Source organism: Polypterus senegalus, chromosome 17 (genome assembly GCF_016835505.1).
Source record: "Polypterus senegalus isolate Bchr_013 chromosome 17, ASM1683550v1, whole genome shotgun sequence".
NCBI classification, from domain to species: domain Eukaryota; kingdom Metazoa; phylum Chordata; class Cladistia; order Polypteriformes; family Polypteridae; genus Polypterus; species Polypterus senegalus.
The window spans coordinates 83,521,383-83,541,882 of NC_053170.1; the positions used below are offsets into that span (position 1 = coordinate 83,521,383).

Below are 20,500 nucleotides of genomic sequence, written 5' to 3' on the forward strand. Positions count from 1 at the left end.
TCAATCACAACATCATGGCTGCGTAGGAGAAGGATCCGGGTACTGAAATGGCCAGTCTGCAGTCCAGATCTTTCACCTATAGAGAACATTTGGCGCATCATAAAGAGGAAGGTGCGACAAAGAAGGCCCAAGACGATTGAACAGTTAGAGGCCTGTATTAGACAAGAATGGGAGAGCATTCCTATTTCTAAACTTGAGAAACTGGTCTCCTCGGTCCCCAGACGTCTGTTGAGTGTTGTAAGAAGAAGGGGAGATGCCACACAGTGGTGAAAATGGCCTTGTCCCAACTTTTTTGGGATTTGTTGACACCATGAAATTCTGAATCAACATATTTTTCCCTTAAAATGATACATTTTCTCAGTTTAAACTTTTGTTCCGTGATTTATGTTCTATTCTGAATAAAATATTAGAAGTTGGCACCTCCACATCATTGCATTCAGTTTTTATTCACGATTTGTATAGTGTCCCAACTTTTTTGGAATCCGGTTTGTATAATCCCAGTTCGATGTACAGTAATGTAAACAGTTAAAAATAATAAAATTACGACAACTAAAATGTTTGAAATTATTCTGATTCAATTGTCTGCAACATCTATCCTCGAATGACAATTATAGCAAAAAAACTAGTAACTACCAATAGAAAAAATTTGTACAATAACAAGTTTTACACATTAGAATAGACAAAACCCATATTTCCAATCAGGCAAATTGTCATTCGACCCCCGACCGGGTCGCGACCCACAGGTTCAGAACTGCTACTCTAGATGTTCTGACTACTACTTTGGCTATAAGCACCAATCGCAAAAACTACATACTGCATAACAATACATAACAATACATGGAAATGATGCAATGGAAGGGCTGTAGGGTTGCATAGCATAACGATATTGGAAAAACACCAAAAAAAAACTCATGCTTTAAAATAAATGGGCATCAGAATTTGTAGATTTTCAGTACCAGAGGTAAAAGTCAGCATTCCACTCAAACACATCCCCCTGAACCCGATCCTTGGTAGAAAATGAGCTTAGACGTACAGGAGACTTCACAAAAGTACACAATCAGGACTTCATGAGGGAAACCCTTTTGCTCCATTGCTTTGATGCACACTTCATGTTTTCAAGGAAAAAACTTTATGCTGTATAGCGCAATTGCACAGCGCACTAAGTAGGCTGGGGTAAGACTGTCTGTAGTTATTTGCCACTGAACCATTTTGGTGCCTGTACGGATATCCAAAAGCTAGTATCAATTCCGAACTCAAACTTTAGTACCAATCCAGCATTAGAGGGGAGTGAACTGCGAAAGGCAGACATAAGACTAAGGTAGTATGTACTGCAAATATGTTATTTTACCTAAGGTAGGGCTCAGTGGATTCCATTTTCACAGAATCACTGAGGAAATTACAGATCTTACATATGAAAATCGAATTTCCATATGAAATGGAATCACAAAGAATTACAAGTGTTGTACTATTTTGCCATATTAAATGCACAAATCCATTTATCACACATCTAAAAAAAAGAAAACATTACTCATACTGCTAAGCACATAAATTCATGTCATGAAACAAAGTAGCATACGTTTTATTGGTAACTGCATCAACTCACATTTTGTGAGTCAAGCACACACAAAGAAGATACTTGTTTTGTTTGAATTCCCCCTGAAATGTAACAACACATCGAAGTGTCAGACAACTGAAAAATCTAAGCTGTCAAAAAAGAAAATGAGAAATCCAACACTGATGGCCAAAGTTTGGGCTGATGAGCACTCCAGAGAGTTCTATGAATTAGGTGGTCAGTTATTCTGCAAAGTATGCCAATACATCATGGACTGGACCCACATGGACACATGAAATGACCACCTTAAATCTGAGGGATATCACAGAAATAGAGAGTGGAGGGTCAGGCAATTTCCTGTCAAACCACAATCTAAGTGCACTAAGAGCTTCTGATTTCATACACAAGTTTGTGGAAGATTTTGTTACTGTTTGTTGTTGAATTCAATATTCCAGGTAAGAAGATGAAGAAAATCTGTCCTTTTTAAATTAAATATTGTAATCATGCTGGGGCATTACCAGAAAACATGGGCAGCTTACAGTTTAAAATAGAAAGTCCCTCACAGATAAAAACAAAGCACTTGACTATCCATGAATTTCAATAGACATGCGTCTCTAAGATGGCAGAGAGGCTGAATCAGTTTCATGTTCATGCGGCTTCACTTCCTCAAAATTTGTTTACGTGTGTTTAGTCTTTCACATTCACTTTAATTTTAATTTAACCTTTATGCTAATTTAATACGTTAAGTTTATGTAAAATATTTAAAAGAATTATGGCTGAATGTTTCAGCACTAACTGCTTTCCATTTGCACTGGATTTTTTTTCACATGCAATTTAATTAAAGCAGTTAAAAAAAAAACACTAAAATGATAATGAAGCAGTTGTTTCTTTTTCTTTCAACTTATGCTAACTGTAAATTTTATGGAACAGAAAATAAAAACGTAAATATCCAAATCACAGAAAACTACTTGTCAAAAAGACAAAAATGGAAAAACTAAAACAGAATATGTGAAAAAATAAAATGGAATCCAAAAGGCCCTAACCAAAGCAAGTGCTAAATTGTGGTGGTCTTTTTTTTTCTCACAAACAATACTCGAGAAAAGAATGTCTGCTATTCTTAAATATTGTGGATGAGAAATGCCTTAAGCCCTTGGTGACCCTGCAGTGGGAAAACAGATGAACCAAAAATAAACCCTATTCCAACAACATTATTTAAGTTATGGGTCCTTATATATTTTCAGTGCAGCTGTCCAGAGAGTAATCGTGTACATAATTCTTTCCAAATATTTAGTTTTTTTTCCTATCAGTCTATACGTCTTTATGACAGTATATCTATTTTATCATTTTTAATTTGTTAAGATGTTAATTACAAATTCCATATATATTTCTTTAATTTGTTGCAAGTTACATACAGTATAAGGTCATTCATTTTACTTTGTGATCTACAAAATGACACATAAGATCATTCACGTTAGCAATATTTTTACAAATGTAAACATTGTAATTAGTTACATTTCACTACATAGTGGTTCAGCGGAAAGCACTGTCCCAGAACCCTAGGTTCAAATTGTACCTCTAGTTATCTTCTTTGTAGAGTTTCAATGTTCTTCCATGTCTGTGTGGGCTTCCACCGACATCCCAAAAAACATCTGGCAACGCAACTGGCCCCAAAGCAAGTACTATATGTGTATGTGTGTCAGTAGGTCTTGCAATAGAGAGTGTCCAAAACCTCTGGTAACAGTTTCCACCCCACTCACAAGGACCCTGAATTGCATTAAGCAGGTGTAAGAACATAGTTTATGTTACACAAGTTTTTTTCTTTATTTACTTTTTTTTTCCAACATTGAGATGGCAAGTCTTTTCAGTGCATAATGCAAAAGCCCTCCTTAAAGGGAAGGTATAAATGAGGATGGTTTCTTTAAGATTGTAAGAGTTTCTAACCTCCTCATTACATTTTGCAAGGTTTCTAGAAAGAAGCGCAAATCTTAAGTGAAGAAATAGTGGGAATGTGATTCTCTCACACCTTTTGTCATAAAGGATGAGCCCCAACGATCTCAACTTAAAAGAAATGTCATGGTAAGACTGGCAGCAGACTAGTCCTGCAAAAATGCCACCAAATCTAATGCAACTGAAGCAGTTTTCTAAGGAGGAATGGGCAAATCCTCCTAAAAGCATACAGTATACAACTGAGTGATTAGTGACTTTAGGAAATATTTGGCTGCTGCGATAGTTCCTAATTACTATGTTAATGAACTAAAATGTTTGCTAAATTTTGCACAATTGCATCACTGAGCTTCATTTAGTAAAAATTTAGTTCAAGCAGGTCATGCATTCTGTAATTTTGTACGGGAGCCATTAATGAATTTGTATATCAAAAGATGGATACAAAATTGGCTCTACCTTTATGTGGAAGTTAGTGTATTGACTAAAGAACTAGAAATATAGCTTTCTACCTTTAAGTTCTAGTTCTGATCCTTGTTGCAATGTTTTTTTTTCTATCTAGTCCAGCAAGTAAATTATTTGGGCATTCTGACAATATGTCATCAAAACAGATGTCTCTTTTCAAGATCTTGTTAATTAATGATGTGGCTGTACGCAAAGTTTTTAAAATAAGGAAACTTCTATAACTGCTTAGAGGCAACTGTTTTAACAATATAGAGCATTCACTGCAGAGAAGCTGATTTATTAAGTTAATTTCGGGCAATATTTCACACCATTTAAGTGCTGTATAACTGTACTTATTCATTTTCCTAAATCTGTCCATTCCAATATAGAAGCTATAAGCTAAACTGGTAATTCTGAGCACAAGGCAACATCAGCTTGTTATTACGTCTTAGGGCACACCAACTAAACTACAAAAAATCATCACCCACAATCAAATGCACATCTGTGGAAGGGAAGGATTTAGACTTATATGAAAAAAGCCTAAAAGAGACATGGAGAGACAAGTTATGTAAAAGGCTGGAACCTAAACTTCGGACTCTGGAAAAGCAGAAAATGAGCCATCCTGCAGTAAGAAATTTTCAACAACAACAACAACATTTATTTATATAGCACATTTTCATACAAACAGTAGCTCAAAGTGCTTTACATATTAAAGAATAGAAAAATGAAAGACATAATTATAAAAAATAAATCAACATTAACATCGAATAAGAGTAAGGTTCAATGGCCAGGGGGGACAGAAAAACAAAAAAACTCCAGACGGCTGGAGAAAAAATAAAATCTGTAGGGATTCCAGACCATGATACCGCCCAGTCCCCTCTGTTCATACTAACATCCATTCAATTTATGGTACATGTAAGATATGTGACAAATATTGATTTATCCAACTCCGAAGGTACAGCTTTGTCCTAGTTTAGAAGGCTCTACCAGTTTTAATAGAACTGCCAGGGTACCTTAGTATAATTACATAACAAATAATTATATCAAAATCCTTAATATATGAAATTCAATTTGTATAATTGCTAAAACACATTTCAGTTGTGTTGATTTGCTGGATAACTGCATATATTGAATATTTCTTTATATGGTTACATTTTTATTAATTATAACTGCAGTGTAAAGTTCATTATGCATTTATATTTCCAGCTTGGAACAATAATAAAATAAAAGGTGTCAATTTGCTTGACTTTTCACTACATTCATAATGGCTCACACGGTACAACATCCAAGTACTACAGCTTGGAACAGTAACTATTTCTGGTCTGGTTCAGCATTATGCTATACTGTAAAATCCACTTAATCTAGTTCCAGGTCACAGAGTACCAGAATCAATCCCGACTATCACAAGGCCCAATCCTGCAGAGCCAAATTATAATCACCAATTCTTTTTTGTAACGTGGGAGAAAATTCCATACAGAGAAGGGGACAGCAATCAAACCCCACACATCTGGCAAGCTGGGGATGCTGGATCATTAAAGTAGCAGCACCACGGTGCCACCAGGCTCCAAAAAAGACTTGACTATTCTTGTATGTAAAATTGATTTATATGTAAGTGTAATTGAAGCCAAATTCATTTATTTCAATTTTGTTCATGATTTGTAAATCCAAAATGTAAACTGAAGTTTTTTCCTTACCAAGGCAGTTTGAGATATAAATCAAATGTGACCCCAGTGTGCTGTAACATGTTAACTTTCCTGTATTATTTTATTTCTTTACTTCTACACAGTTGATGTTACTTATCCAGTATCAACAGAAAGTTAATCTTGGAATTCTACATTCGTTACATCTGTAAACATTAAATGACGTGAGTGTTTAGCAGCATTCTCACAGTGGAAAAGTGTATTGGAACAAGGATGGAAATGTACTTGTCAAGTTCCATGACCAAGCTTGTGTAAGTTTCTGATGTGAACTTTTCTTCTCTTCATGTTAGTTCTGATCACTTTATAGATTAAACCAAGGGAAAAACTTGCTATAAGCAAGCATGTCCTACAACAAATGGTGCCACTTTCAAATGGTTCCCACCCTATACTGTAGTCCTCAACTGGACAAACAGGTTACAAAGTTAATGTATGGAAAAGGACTTGATAATACTACTGTCAAAAAACTCTGATGTCAATGTAGATTCAGTAGCATGCATCATTTGAGTAAATTCTTTCTTTATCGATATTTTAAAATTTCTTCTCTGTCTTTTCTTGTGTTTATGAACAATTACTCTGAACCATAGACAATTGTTATAACACATACAAAATATTTAATAGAAATGACTGCAAACTACACAAAGTTAGCATTTCATCTTCTAAACAGCAAAGGTTGCTATATTCTTTTCTGTGCATGTATTCAATGCTGCTTTTGTTTCTTTTCAGGCTTCAGGTTTGTATACTTCCCTCCTTTGTTTGTTGTAATTTCCACCCGAGTAACACGATCAGCTTCTTTTTATAACTGACAATATTTTTGTGAAGGCTTCTAATTTTATCACAGCTTTAAACGTGTTTATTACTTTGTTTTACGTAATGATAAAGTCCCAACTGCTAATGCCTTACATTATAACAAACATTTTTGGTCAAAAAAGCCAATTTATTTCTCTCTCAGGTACTGCAAAATGATACCTAATTTGCAGCACAATATTACTTGGTATGATGTATTCAATTGGTCTTAAAAGGGACACGTTGTTCATTACCAAATCATACCTATAAAGAACATGTGCCTCTAGTGAAGTTGACGGGAAATCTCACAATGCTTTGAAAGTCAATCGGTAAGTTTTGTTTACTTGTAAGTTCTACTTCACTATTTTCATTTTATTGTGATGCTTACTTAATTCAGAAAATTGTAAGCACTCGGTCTGCATTAATATCTTTCCTGAGATGATGTCAGAAAAAATACATTTTTAAAAAATGCCTACTTAAGCTGCTGAAGCACAGCTGTAATTTGTAAAAGTATTTTTCCACCATTAAATCATGCAGAAGGTCAGGTTTCTTCCTAACTAAACCAAACAGTGAAAATTTTCCATTCCCCAAAAAAATTTATTTGATAACCCTTTCTAAAAAAAACAAACAAAAAAAAAAGAATTACAAACTAAAAAAGCACTTCACAGATAATTCACAGCAAATACAAAAATGGTGCCATTTCTTCAGAGGTCTGGGTTAAAACTGAGTAAAGTATGCCTTTAACTATTTAGATCTGATGTATTATAAAAAGGAATTTCACAAGAACTTAAGCAATTCAGAGTCAAGAGGGCTGAAACCTATTCTGGCAGCACTAAGTGCCAGGCAATAAACAGCTGTGGGCAGGATGCCAGTCCATAGGAGGGGTCTATTCATAAAACACCCATACGCATTCACATACTGGAGCCAATTCAGTGCTCACAATTCATCTATACTAAACTGGGCTCTGGGTTTAAACCTAACATAGTGGATTTGAGAGGCAGCATCCCCACCCACTCACTGTACCATTCCATATACATATATATAATTCTCTTTACAATTATTAGAATCTCTGGTAAAGAATAAATAGGGTTGTAAAAAAAAAAAAAAAAAATCACCCTTTGGCGAATGACCTTAATCTTGCACAGAAAACAATGAGAGAAATGAATCCTGTAAATGAAGTAAAGTTATCCTGATTAAAAAAAATGCCTTATCAAGAAATCATTTTTAACAAAACCACATGTGCCACAATTATTGGAACCCCTAAAAAGTCTTTTGAACAAAGTGTAACTGAAGCATTTTTCCGATCTATATCCTTTTTTAAATTAATCAGATTAGGTTGATACTTTCAAGCTGTACTCCATGAGAAGACTCAGTGTTGTTTTATTGGCAAAGGAAGGCTTGTACAAAGTATTAAATGCAGGGGTTCCAATAAACGTGGCACGGGTGCTTGTTTTGGTTTTTTTATGACAAATTATTTTTCTTTCAGAATAAAATTTACACATCAATTCAAGGTTGGATTTCTCAAATTTTTTCATGTGTCAGATTACAGTAATTCATCAAAAGGTGACTTTTTTTATAACCTCCCTTTACCAGAAGTGTCAATACCTGAGGAGAATTAGGAGTTTAAATAACAAGCCATGAATTCACATTCCTTTCACCTTATGTGATCTTGGACTTTTATCATTTTATTGTTATACTATATATCACTGACATTATCGTAAATAATTCTTTATTTTATAATAAAAAAATGCATTTAATTTGGTGTTTAATTTTTACGTCAATCACGTACATGGTGGCAACTCTGACCTGCTAGAAAAAATACAAGTGAGAGACTACAAGGGTAGAGCTATCTTTAAACAAACTGCACTGAAGAGCTCTACAGTTTGGACTGGAAAATTAAGCGAAGATGCACAGAGCAGGTGGAGAAAGGTGTCCTCACTCAATCACATGAAGACAACAATTTCCCTGAGGAAGCTTGAGACTTTACGCAGTATCAAGCTGAGACTAACAGTGGAAATTTGTCATTGCCTGCATCATAAACGAGATAATTGATTGTTATGAACTGCTGGGGGTGCATCAGACCTTTGCAACACCACCTCAGGTTGCTATAATATTACATTTTATATTAGTACTACTGGTCTCCATAAATGTCCATTCACATTGAGGTTCACAGAAAATTTTACCCAAATCTAACAGCTTGAAATGTTTTCATATGACCAAACCAGTGGAACCATGTCAAGTATGTATTCAACTGAAAATATAAGAAGCTGATGTAAAAAAAAAAACTAATTTAGCATTACTAAGAAAAAAAAGATCTAAACACATGAATGTTGTTTTTTGTGATGTAGTGCAATGACCAGTTCCTTATAAAGGTACTTTTCATTATTACAATATTTTTGTTCCTAACCATTTCCACTAGTAATATGTTTGCTGTATTACTTCCTGCTATTACACAAGTTGTGTATGTTGTTGGAACATCACAATATGGAGGTGGTGACTAATTTCCAGTCAGTCAGGCTGAAATTCTTAATGCAACGTCAACAATGATCAAATTTAAAATGTTTGACAGATTGGTGTGCATCTTTCTCTGCTCACGCTTTACATATGCAAACCCCTGCGCTATGAAGTTTTCTTCAATCCAACAGTTATGAAAGTAAATGATTAGTGTAGAACATAAAGAAAACATAAAAGTCTACAGTACATTAAACAATATAGGCTTTGCTTTTCACTTGTTTTTTTTTCAATATTTGTGGTGTGTTCATTGAGAGTTTCATTCCTCCTGTTGAATGATTTTCTGAGCTGTATTTCAAGTTGTCTTCTTAGATGAAATTTTTGACATTGTTAAGCAAAACAACACTACAGGTACTGTATTATGATACTAAACAGATTATTACCTGCCATGTGCACACTAGTTTAATCAGAAGCACGGAGAAACACTTCTCATCCCAGCAGCAATAAGGAACCAGTAAGAGTCCTACCACACCACCACATTTAATAAACCCCATTGATCTTAAAAATTTGTAACTGCTAGGGCTGGGTATTAGCACTGATGTACCAATCATTTCAATTCATAATGTCCCGATTCAACACAATATCGATTTCGTCTTTATTTAATCAGCTGATATATATATATATATATATATATATATGATGCCAGCATTTATATATATATATATGTATGTATATAATATACATACATACATACATACATACAGTGGTGTGAAAAACTATTTGCCCCCTTCCTGATTTCTTATTCTTTTGCATGTTTGTCACACAAAATGTTTCTGATCATCAAACACATTTAACCATTAGTCAAATATAACACAAGTAAACATAAAATGCAGTTTTTAAATGATGGTTTTTATTATTTAGGGAGAAAAAAAAATCCAAACCTACATGGCCCTGTGTGAAAAAGTAATCGCCCCCTGAACCTAATAACTGGTTGGGCCACCCTTAGCAGCAATAACTGCAATCAAGCGTTTGCGATTACGTGCAATGAGTCTTTTACAGCGCTCTGGAGGAATTGTGGCCCACTCATCTTTGCAGAATTGTTGTAATTCAGCTTTATTTGAGGGTTTTCTAGCATGAACCGCCTTTTTAAGGTCATGCCATAGCATCTCAATTGGATTCAGGTCAGGACTTTGACTAGGCCACTCCAAAGTCTTCATTTTGTTTTTCCTTCAGCCATTCAGGGGTGGATTTGCTGGCGTGTTTTGGGTCATTGTCCTGTTACAGCACCCAAGATCGCTTCAGCTTGAGTTGACGAACAGATGGCCGGACATTCTTCTTCAGGATTTTTTGGTAGGCAGTAGAATTCATGGTTCCATCTATCGCAGCAAGCCTTCCAGGTCCTGAAGCAGCAAAACAACCCCAGACCATCACACTACCACCACCATATTTTACTGTTGGTATGATGTTCTTTTTCTGAAATGCTGTGTTCCTTTTACGCCAGATGTAACGGGACATTTTCCTTCCAAAAAGTTCAACTTTTGTCTCATCAGTCCACCAGGTATTTTCCCAAAAGTCTTGGCAATCATTGAGATGTTTCTTAGCAAAATTGAGACGAGCCCTAATGTTCTGTTTGCTTAACAGTGGTTTGCATCTTGGAAATCTGCCACGCAGGCCGTTTTTGCCCAGTCTCTTTCTTATGGTGGAGTCGTGAACACTGACCTTAATTGAGGCAAGTGAGGCCTGCAGTTCTTTAGACGTTGTCCTGGGGTCTTTTGTGACCTCTCGGATGAGTCGTCTCTGCGCTCTTGGGGTAATTTTGGTCGGCCAGCCACTCCTGGGAAGGTTCACCACTGTTCCATGTTTTTGCCATTTGTGGATAATGGCTCTCACTGTGGTTCGCTGGAGTCCCAAAGCTTTAGAAATGGCTTTATAACCTTTACCAGACTGATAGATCTCAATTACTTCTGTTCTCATTTGTTCTTGAATTTCTTTGGATCTTGGCATGATGTCTAGCTTTTGAGGTGCTTTTGGTCTACTTCTCTGTGTCAGGCAGCTACTATTTCAGTGATTTCTTGATTGAAACAGGTGTGGCAGTAATCAGGCCTGGGGTGGCTACGGAAATTGAACTCAGGTGTGATACACCACAGTTAGGTGATTTTTAACAAGGGGCAATTACTTTTTCACACGGGCCATGTAGGTTTGGATTTTTTTCTCCCTAAATAATAAAAACCATCATTTAAAAACTGCATTTTGTGTTTACTTGTGTTATATTTGACTAATAGTTAAATGTGTTTGATGATCAGAAACTTTTTGTGTGACAAACATGCAAAAGAATAAGAAATCAAGAAAGGGGCAAATAGTTTTTCACACCACTGTATATATAAAAAGAGATCACTTAACCATGCATTGAAAACATTAATATAACAAATTTCAGTAACACTTCATTTGAGGGGTGTCTGCATAGCATCTTCAAACAATATGCATAGGCATGGTATGACACTTAATTTGTAATGAACAGTTAACAGCAGTATTTGCAAGATATGGAACAAAATATTGTTCTTTACATCAGCTGCTTTGCGCACACACTCACTTTGGTATCACTGGCAGCTGTGAAAATTCCAGCAATTGCCCACTTGCTCGGCCAGGTGAGGCACACTGCAAACATTTTCCACTATAGCAGTGCAGCTACAATAGCCACGTGCTAAAAGAGAAGGAATGTTTATTATACTGGCCAACACACAAACCTGTGACTGATGTGGCCACACAAAAAAATAGCATAATGAAGATGCTTAAAATTAACACGCAAATACTTTTTAAAACTTACACTTTTACTGTAAAACTTCAGTAAAAACAATTTTTTGAATTAACTTTTCGTCAATATCGCATTGAATTTTGATTCCGTGTTTGGACTTTCATCGCAACAACGTAATGTATGTAACTGCCTGTGAGTGAATATCGTTTCTCGCTCTCTAACAAATAAACCAACTTTTTCGAATGTTTGTCCCTATGATTTGTTAATTTTCAAAGCAAAAGCTATTCTAACAGGAAACTGTTAATGTTTTAATACAAATGGCATGTCAAGATCTCCTTTGGTGTCTAATGTTATCCACGGAAGATGTACTGCATTACCTTTCTTGTCGCCTGTTAAAATTTTTACATGTCAGAATTGTTCCGACTAATTTTGAATACAACTAATCTTGTTCCATTGCATAGCCCATCTCTCAGATATAAATTACACAATAACATTATGATACGTCCTTCCTTAAACAGTAATTCAGGCGGTGGAAGACCAGATGGTGTTAACGGTTGTAGATATTCTACTGGATATTGTAAACTGATGTTTTCATCTTCCACACCATCACTACCAACTATTTCAGCATAGTCTGTTGCTATGCATTTAACCAATTTGCTGTGTAAACGATCGACAATTTTTGCATTAATTATTTGACTTCGATTGCCCGTGTACTCATTTCTTCTGTTGATAACCCTCCGGGATGAAATTCTTCAATAAGATTTGGACATAAGTCTTCTTTTATTGGGAACTTAAAAGTGAGGAAAACAAAGATTTATAAGAGCTGAGAGTACAGGAACTGTGTCTGTCAAAAGCATTCACACGAATGAGAGGCGAGAGGACCGTAGGAGTGGGCCATTAACCGTAACTGGTTGAGAGGGGGGCGAGACTTGAGACTATTTCCAGGAGATTTTTTTATCTCAAGATTTTCTTTTTGTAATAGAGAGACATGATTGTGTCATAGGAATCAGCTACCCTGGATGTCCATCTATTACAAGTTAGGGCTATTCTCTCCACTGACCTGAGAGATATGGCGATGCTTTGTTTTAAGATATTCATAAAGCCTAGGTGCCATGACTTCACTCATTTACTTTCTTTCCTGTTGGTATAGTATACAGCAGTTCCAAAACCTGTATCATTTGTTGAAAGCTTTTAATGTCAACAACAGTGCACGGTCCCATATCTTTATAGAAACTGCTATAGATTGTCATTTTTTTGGGCACAAGGCAAATTAAGGTTGGAGTTACCAGTATAGATTGTTTAGGCTCTACTTGTTTCAATGTTGACCGAGTCAATGTGTCTGGGTGATGTCGGGTTAAGTGGTTTCTCAAAATTTGTTGTGTTACCACAATACTTAACTTCCAAGTTACACAGATTACATATGGCTTTGCTTTTATCCAGCTGTGCTTTATCGATGCGCCATCTGAATCTGTCTTAAGTCCAAACATCTGATTTAAGTGTCGAAGATGTTGATTTCAGCCAAGGAGGATATGGCACTTTCTGCAAAATACTATATGTAGATTTTTGTTGATCTTCATTTAGTATCAGACACACCGATTTCAGGTAAGGAGTACAAGTAATAAAGCTCTTTTTCCACAGAAAGCCTTAACAGGCACATTTATGACATCTATTGGATTAGATGCCAAAAACAAACAAACAAAAATCTACATATATTAATGAGAGTAGAATAGCGATCCACTAGATTAGTAGTTCTCAAATTCGGTCCTTGTGACCCCCCAATGGCTGAAAGTTTTTGTTCCAACCAGATTCACAATCAGTAATAATAATCATTAGCAGCGGATTTCAGTAGCTTATCTTTTTTCCTTGCCTCTGATTCTGCATTCAGAAAAGCAGAGCAGTATGGCTTTTACATTTATAAAACATTTTGAAATATTTCTGTTTCTAAAGCTTTAAATGCTTAACTCTTTCTTGCTTTCCTATTCTTTTCCCCCTTTTTCTGTGTAGTTTGCTCCCTTCATTTAACACTAATAGTGATGAATAGTAACAAGCAGAGCAGACACCCCAGATGATGAAAGCTGCAACTACTTCAGCGTCCGATCCACTAATTATTAAATAATAAATTAAATAACTGGAACACCTGGAAAAGCAGAATGAAAGTCACGGTGAAAAATAGTGTTAAGCAGTTATATGGCGAATATATAAAAACATTAATAAAAATCTCTCAAACTTAGTTTTGTACTTTCTACATTGCTCCCAAAATATAGTAATTGGGAAATAATTCACTTAATTAGTCTAGGAGTCCATTTAAAAAAAAAAAAAGGAAGCTGGTTGGAACAAAAACCTGCAGCCATAGTGGGTACTCGGGACAGAGATTGGGAACCACTGCACTACATCGACCTTGAGACTTTAAACAACAAAAATAAATAAATAAAAAAAAATCATACTTTTAGCCGGGTCTAGTAACTGTGCACCCAACTAAATAACCACAGAATTACTAAGAATGGAAACTCGAATGATACACTGCTAATGTAAAGTGTACCTTTTACGAAACAAATAATGCGTGAACAAATGACAAATTAGATTAAAAAAAGTAAACCTTTTGCATTAGGCGCACACAAATGTTTTCAAATATGAAAGAGGGAAATTTAACTTGAAGATATACAAACGTTTTGCATATTGCTCCTTACAAGATATTAAATGTGGCAATAATGACACACAGTTTTCGACAGCGACTGCTGGCACAGCACTCTATAGAGGATAAGGCTCAACTCATAACAGACTTATGCTAAAAAGCAGTAGAACAAGAAATTTTAAGCAAATCTTTCCCTATGCTGCAAGGAGCTACCATTCTCAACTAGTCAAATTATGTTATTTTGTTTGGTCTTTGTTAGCTACCCACATTTTACAAAAGATTATTTAGGATATGCCTTTCAACCAAAGGAATGAAGCAAGTTACACTTTAGACGATTATAGCAAACCAACTACTTAATAAGCAGTTCATCGTGACTATAGCCTGATGTGGTATCATGTTTAATTTTTTTTTCCCTAATCTAACAAAAAAAAAAACCTGATTTATGGATTCAGAAGGTCTAGAATGAACTCAAATGAATAAAAATGATTATGTGGTAACAATGGGCCCAAGCAGGCCACAAACACTTTTGTTCACTGCAGCAAACCTAAGCCCGCTATCTTGCACTGCAATGAAATCATCCACTGTTACACATAAGACACACTAAAACTGATGTGAGTCATAACAGGCTCAGTCAAGGACACACACAAGTCTACAATTTGTCTGAATGTTAGAAAAGCATTTGCTGTACAATATTCCTTATTATTTGTTAAACTAGACGGCATGCAGCCAGGAGGAAACCACAGAAACTACCGCTCAAAGCAGCAGTTTGTTGTCCACTTAACAGCAACATTAATATTAGTAAAATAGAAGCAGGGAGTAGTGGGCTCAGGCAACAAGCTGGGGGTTCTGAATAAGATAAAAATGTTTAAAAAAACAAATGGGGCTGGGGGAAGTAGCACACTTGTTGGCTTTAAGCCGTTTTATATTTGGTAGTTCTATTTCGCTTTCCTGCAGTGGGCTGGCGCCCTGCCTGGGGTTTGTTTCCTGCCTTGAGCCCTGTGTTGGCTGGGATTGGCTCCAGCAGACCCCCCCGTGACTCTGTAGTTGGGATATAGTGGGTTGGATAATGGATGGATGAACTGTCTTGCATGCTTCTTTGTGATTTGAGCAAGTTGTGCACAAATGAAAGAATATTAGTAACAGAAGGAACACACCAGCCTATTCCTGTTGCTAATCACAAAACAAATAACTAAATAAGTGAGCAAGTTATAGAATCTGTGTTCTCTTATTAGGGAATATCACAAATTTGAAAACTATTAAAACACAGAAATTTCCAGATAAACTGGGATTAACTTTCTTACCCATAACATGCATTTCTTAACCCAGGAATCTCCCAGGTTTCACATGGAGATAAAGTAATCAAAGTAATACAAGAATAAACTGTACTTAATGCAGAGAGTAGCAGACAACGGATCTTGTTCAAAAAGCGGACGCCATCTCCATCTTGTTGTTTGTTTTAGACTGGCCTAGCCGTACTATAAACCCTGAACTTAAGGTTCTTGGGGGTAAAGCCAGGTATGCCAGGGTACCTAATCTTAAAAATTTTGAGTAGGTGCCTAATCTTAAAATAGTGTAAGGGTGCCTAATCTTAAAAACAAGTTGCGTTTCTGGCGTTCGCTTTCTGAACAAGAGCCGCAGACAACAATGCAATGCTAGATATGGGTGGGTGGTCATGGTCCTAGAGGTCCACAAGGACAGCAAATTTTTGTTCCAGCCAATCTTAAATGAAACCTGTAAATGATCAGATTTCTTATTTTCTCCCAGCTTTCAGTGATTCAGTTTTGCTTTTCTAATATACTTTACAAGCTGCAGACCCAAGGATGGTTTTAGTAACACTACCTTGAAGACCACCATTCTATTTGGAAACGTTCCTACAAATTAACAAGTCACTGAGTAGCAGACACTGATGTGAATGATAAAGTAAGAACCAATATCTGTTGTTGACACTAGTTTGTACGCATGACAAGTTACTTATGTTTACACAGGTATCCACAATGTGTGCCTTTTACAAGGCAAGTAATAAATAACTTGAACAAAGCAGAGTAAATAGTCCAAACCTCTCAAGTCATCTCATTTAATTAGCTGATCTTTTCTCTGTTATTTTATATTTAGAAAAGCACAGCCGTACGATATTTTACATTTATAAAATTTAGAAATTTCTGCTTTTCTATAGCTTTAAATGCTTCATCTTTCCGTTTTTTTGCCCTGTTTCTATATAGCTTGCTCCCTTACAATTAAAAAAAAGCAGGAAAATATTGTTAAAAACTTAAACACACATGCACATCTATATTATATTCATAATTGCTTAGTACACTCCCCCCCCCCCACAAAAAAAAGGCCAAACTTAGCTTTGCAATTTCTACATTGATCAGAAAACACAGAAACTGGGAAATAAGTTGTTTAATTAGGCTAAGAGTCCAACTAAAAACAGATGGTAGTTTGAACAAAAACCTGCAGCCACACAGGATTGGGAACCACAGGACTAACAGATCATCCAGTTAGAACTTCTGGAAGGACAGGCCGCAGCTTCACTCAACCTCATTCTGAAATATTGTATATACTGTAAAAACTTTGACTGCTTGATTTGAATAACGGGCGGCACGGTGGTGCAGGGGTAGCGCTGCTGCCTCGCAGTTAGGAGACCCGGGTTCACTATGTGGAGTTTGCATGTTCTGCACAAAGATGTGCAGGTCAGGTGGATTGGCGATTCTAAATTGGCCCTAGTGTGTGCTTGGTGTGTGTTGTGTGCCCTGCGGTGGGTTGGCACCCTGCCCAAGATTGGTTCCTGCCTTGTGCCCTGTGTTGGCTGGGATTGGCTCCAGCAGACCCCTACCATGACCCTGTGTTCAGATTCAGCGGGTTGGAAAATGGATGGATTTGAATAACATGGACAAAGCTTGGATCAAGGTAAAGTGCAACTCAGAAACATGTAATATCTAGAACTCCATCTTGGAGGGCTACCGTGGCTGCAGGTTTTCATTCCAAGCATTTTCTTAATTCGTGACCAGTTTTCGCAGCTAATCAACTTTTTGCCTTAATTGTAATTGACTTGCTATTTAAGACATGACTGTCGCAATTATACAAAATGAGCCAGTGCATGATCAACATACTTATGTCCAACATACAAAAACTGAAAATAAAGAAAGGTGAAGGCCTCAATAATACTGATCTGCTCAAGTCCACAAAACATTTTGATAGTGCTCTTAAAACAAAAACAGATGATGGAATTAAATAACAGGTTTAATTAACAAGAGCCAGCTTCTTATTAAGAAACTGGTTGGAGGTCTGAGGCCTTGATTTAGCTGATCATCTGTTGGCTCACTTCACATCTCATTTTTGTTTGGCTGCCATTTAAGGAAAAAAAAAAATAAAGAAGCAATTCAGATGACAGTGTCTTAAAAAAACAAGGCAAAATGAAATAAAGGAAAAAAAGTCAACTAGCAGGAAAAATTGGTCACTGATTAAGTGACGAGAAGAATGGAAAGCCTGCATCCACCGATGCCCTCCAGGATCAGTGCAATAAATTCAAAGTAAAGTTTGTTTGTATACCTTTAGACGTGTACATTCTATACTTCACTATTTTCACTACAAAACTGGAATTAGCCAAATGTCATTTACATTACTAGATCATCCCAGTCTTAAACACATTGTGCATATTAATGTGTACAATAAAGAACTCAAGAGGAAAATTAACTCTACATAAACTTTATCGAGTGCTATTGCCAAACCGGGGTTACTACCAGCTGAACAGGAAGAGAAAAACACTTTAGGTTGCATTGAAGACGTCAGGTGCAAGTCGCCCTGCACCTGTGAACTGCTCTATAAATCGAGACATGATGCCCCTTAGCAGCAGCTGCTGCCCATCCAACAAAGTTTAACGCAAACTAGCACATCCCCTCTCTACGGCATGCCAGTCATAACAACATAAACCTCTCATCGTGTTACTCCCGACCCATCAACTGCAGTTCTAATCCGCTCCTTCTAGGTCGGCCTATCTAGTCACCTCTGAAGGAACACCAGACCTCCCGAATGTCAACATCGAACCGAGTCCTCGCCTGATTAAATGGACACCCACGCAACCCACAAGCCAGACGACAAGTGCACCTCACATATCTCTCAAAGAGGGTCTTTGCATGCCCTTGCGACCCTTTGGCTTGGTGCCTGTGCTCAAACACAAGGCCTTGCTGCGCCTTAAGCCGCGGCCTGAAGTATCCTGACAGACCGTGTAAACAGCACCGCACAGCCCGCAACAGCCTCCCAAGTTACAGGTTCTAGCTTTGATGCAGCGCATAATCTGCTGCCTCTCCGGCCCAAACTACACCAGAAACAACTCGGTTTCTTTGTACATCCACCACGCCAGCTCTCGCAACGGAGTTACAAAGTGGTGGCCTCAGTAGCCGCCAAACAGGGAAGTCTCCACTCACCAAGCTCTACTTTCTACGCCATCTTGGGTCCACTTATCAGCCTACCCCCCCCTCCTCCGATGCATTGTGGGAAGGCGGCGCCGACTAGGCAGCCCACAAACGTAAGGCGCGAGTAAGAAAAGGTTATGTTTAAACTTTCAGTGGCGAAAACATAAGCGATTTACTTCATAAAAACAGTTAAACGACCTAAACGAAATCTGAAATTATATCGTCAAACTCTGGAAGAGGTGTAGGTAGTTCACTTTTACGAAAAAAACAGTACATTGAATTTTAAGTGTCATATAAGAAAAGATAAATGTGAAAAGGCATTATATGCACTTAGATGTTTAAGCGGATATAATCGGGGTGCGACCGGAAAAAGCTTTATTCACTTTTTATATAAGCTTAATTAGATCAGTTTTTGATTTTGGTTGCATAACCAATGGGTCATCTTATCACTCAAATATTAAAAAAAATGTAATGTCATTTAAGGTCAGACTTTGTTGTTACTTTGCTTCCGCTGTTACATAACCATTTGGAAGGCATCAAGACACACGCGAGGCTCCTGATTGTAGACTTTAGTTTTTAACACCATCCCGTCCCACCTTCATGAAGGGGGCCTTATAAAATGATTTTAATTTGGACTTAAATTTGCTGGAGAAGCTGATTGACTTTTTAACAGGTGGGACTCAAAAAGTTATGATCGGGTTGTGACCGGAAAAAGCTTAACTCATTTTTTATACTGTATAGGCTTAATTAGAGCGTTTTTTGATTATGGTTGCATAACTTATGGGTCATCCCATTCAGATTAAAAAAAAATAATAATGTCATTCAAAGTCAGGCTTTGAGAGTTTGCTGTGGTTCTGTTAAATCGTCACCTATTTCCACTCAGCTGAATGGAATGGGACAAATAAATATTAAAATATTGGAAATTATTTACTTTTAATGTATTGCATTAATATTAAAGGACATAAAAATGATCACTCTGTAGTTCTGGTGTTCAACTAGGCGAAGCAGCCCCATGTCACTGCTTTTTTCAGATCACTACATTGGCACCCTGTAGCGGCACATATTGAGCATAATCCTTGATGCTTGACTATAGCATTGTCAATGGATCTGCACCAACATACAAGGGGTGTTCAATAATCTACCCACCTGAAAATCATGTACATCTAAGCTTGTCAGTGGAAATCAGGACATCTTGGCACGCCACATGCAGTCTGAGGTCGTTTCATAGCAAGCACACAGAGAACCTTGTCGAGAGGTTTACTTACCTTGGCAGTGAAATTTCATGTTTCTGATGACTCTTCCTATGAAGCCAGTAGACGGACTGGGAGAGCATGGGGAGTCATGAGGTCGCTGGAAAGGGGTGTGTGGCACTCCCGATATCTATGCGAAAGGACGAAGGTCCAAGTCTTTAGGGTCCTGGTGCTTCTTGTCTTGCTATATGGTTGCGAGACATGGACGCTATCCAGTGACCTGAGACGAAGACTGGACTCCTTTGGTACTGTGTCTCTCCGGAAAATCCTTGGGTACCATTGATTTGACTTTGTGTTTCTCATGGAGTCCCGGATGAGGCCCATTACCTGCATTGTGAGGGAGTATCATTTACGACACTACAGCCATATGTGGCGCGATTCCCAGAGGGTGATCCAGCTCACAAGATCCTCCTTGTTGGGGACCCAAGTGGCTGAACCAGGCCAAGGGATCGCCCACGTAACACCTAGCTGTGGCAGGTAGAGGGTAATTTCCAGAGGGTGTTACTGGACCACATGTCTGCCTGAGGGATTGCCAACCGGGATCCCGAGCTGTTTCGTCGTGTGGTGGGTGTGGCAATGCACT

General features: G+C 37.3%; 1 protein-coding gene across 2 annotated transcripts in view; it reads right to left on the reverse strand.

The window, feature by feature from the left end:
- helz (helicase with zinc finger) overlaps positions 1 to 18,757 on the reverse strand; it is a 95,161-nt gene extending 76,404 nt beyond the window's left edge. For both annotated transcript variants that reach the window (XM_039739318.1, XM_039739317.1), the window contains exon 1: positions 18,680 to 18,757. The gene's annotated coding sequence lies outside the window, so the exon portion shown is untranslated. The remainder of the gene's footprint in view (positions 1 to 18,679) is intronic.
- Between the last annotated feature and the right edge of the window lie 1,743 nt (positions 18,758 to 20,500).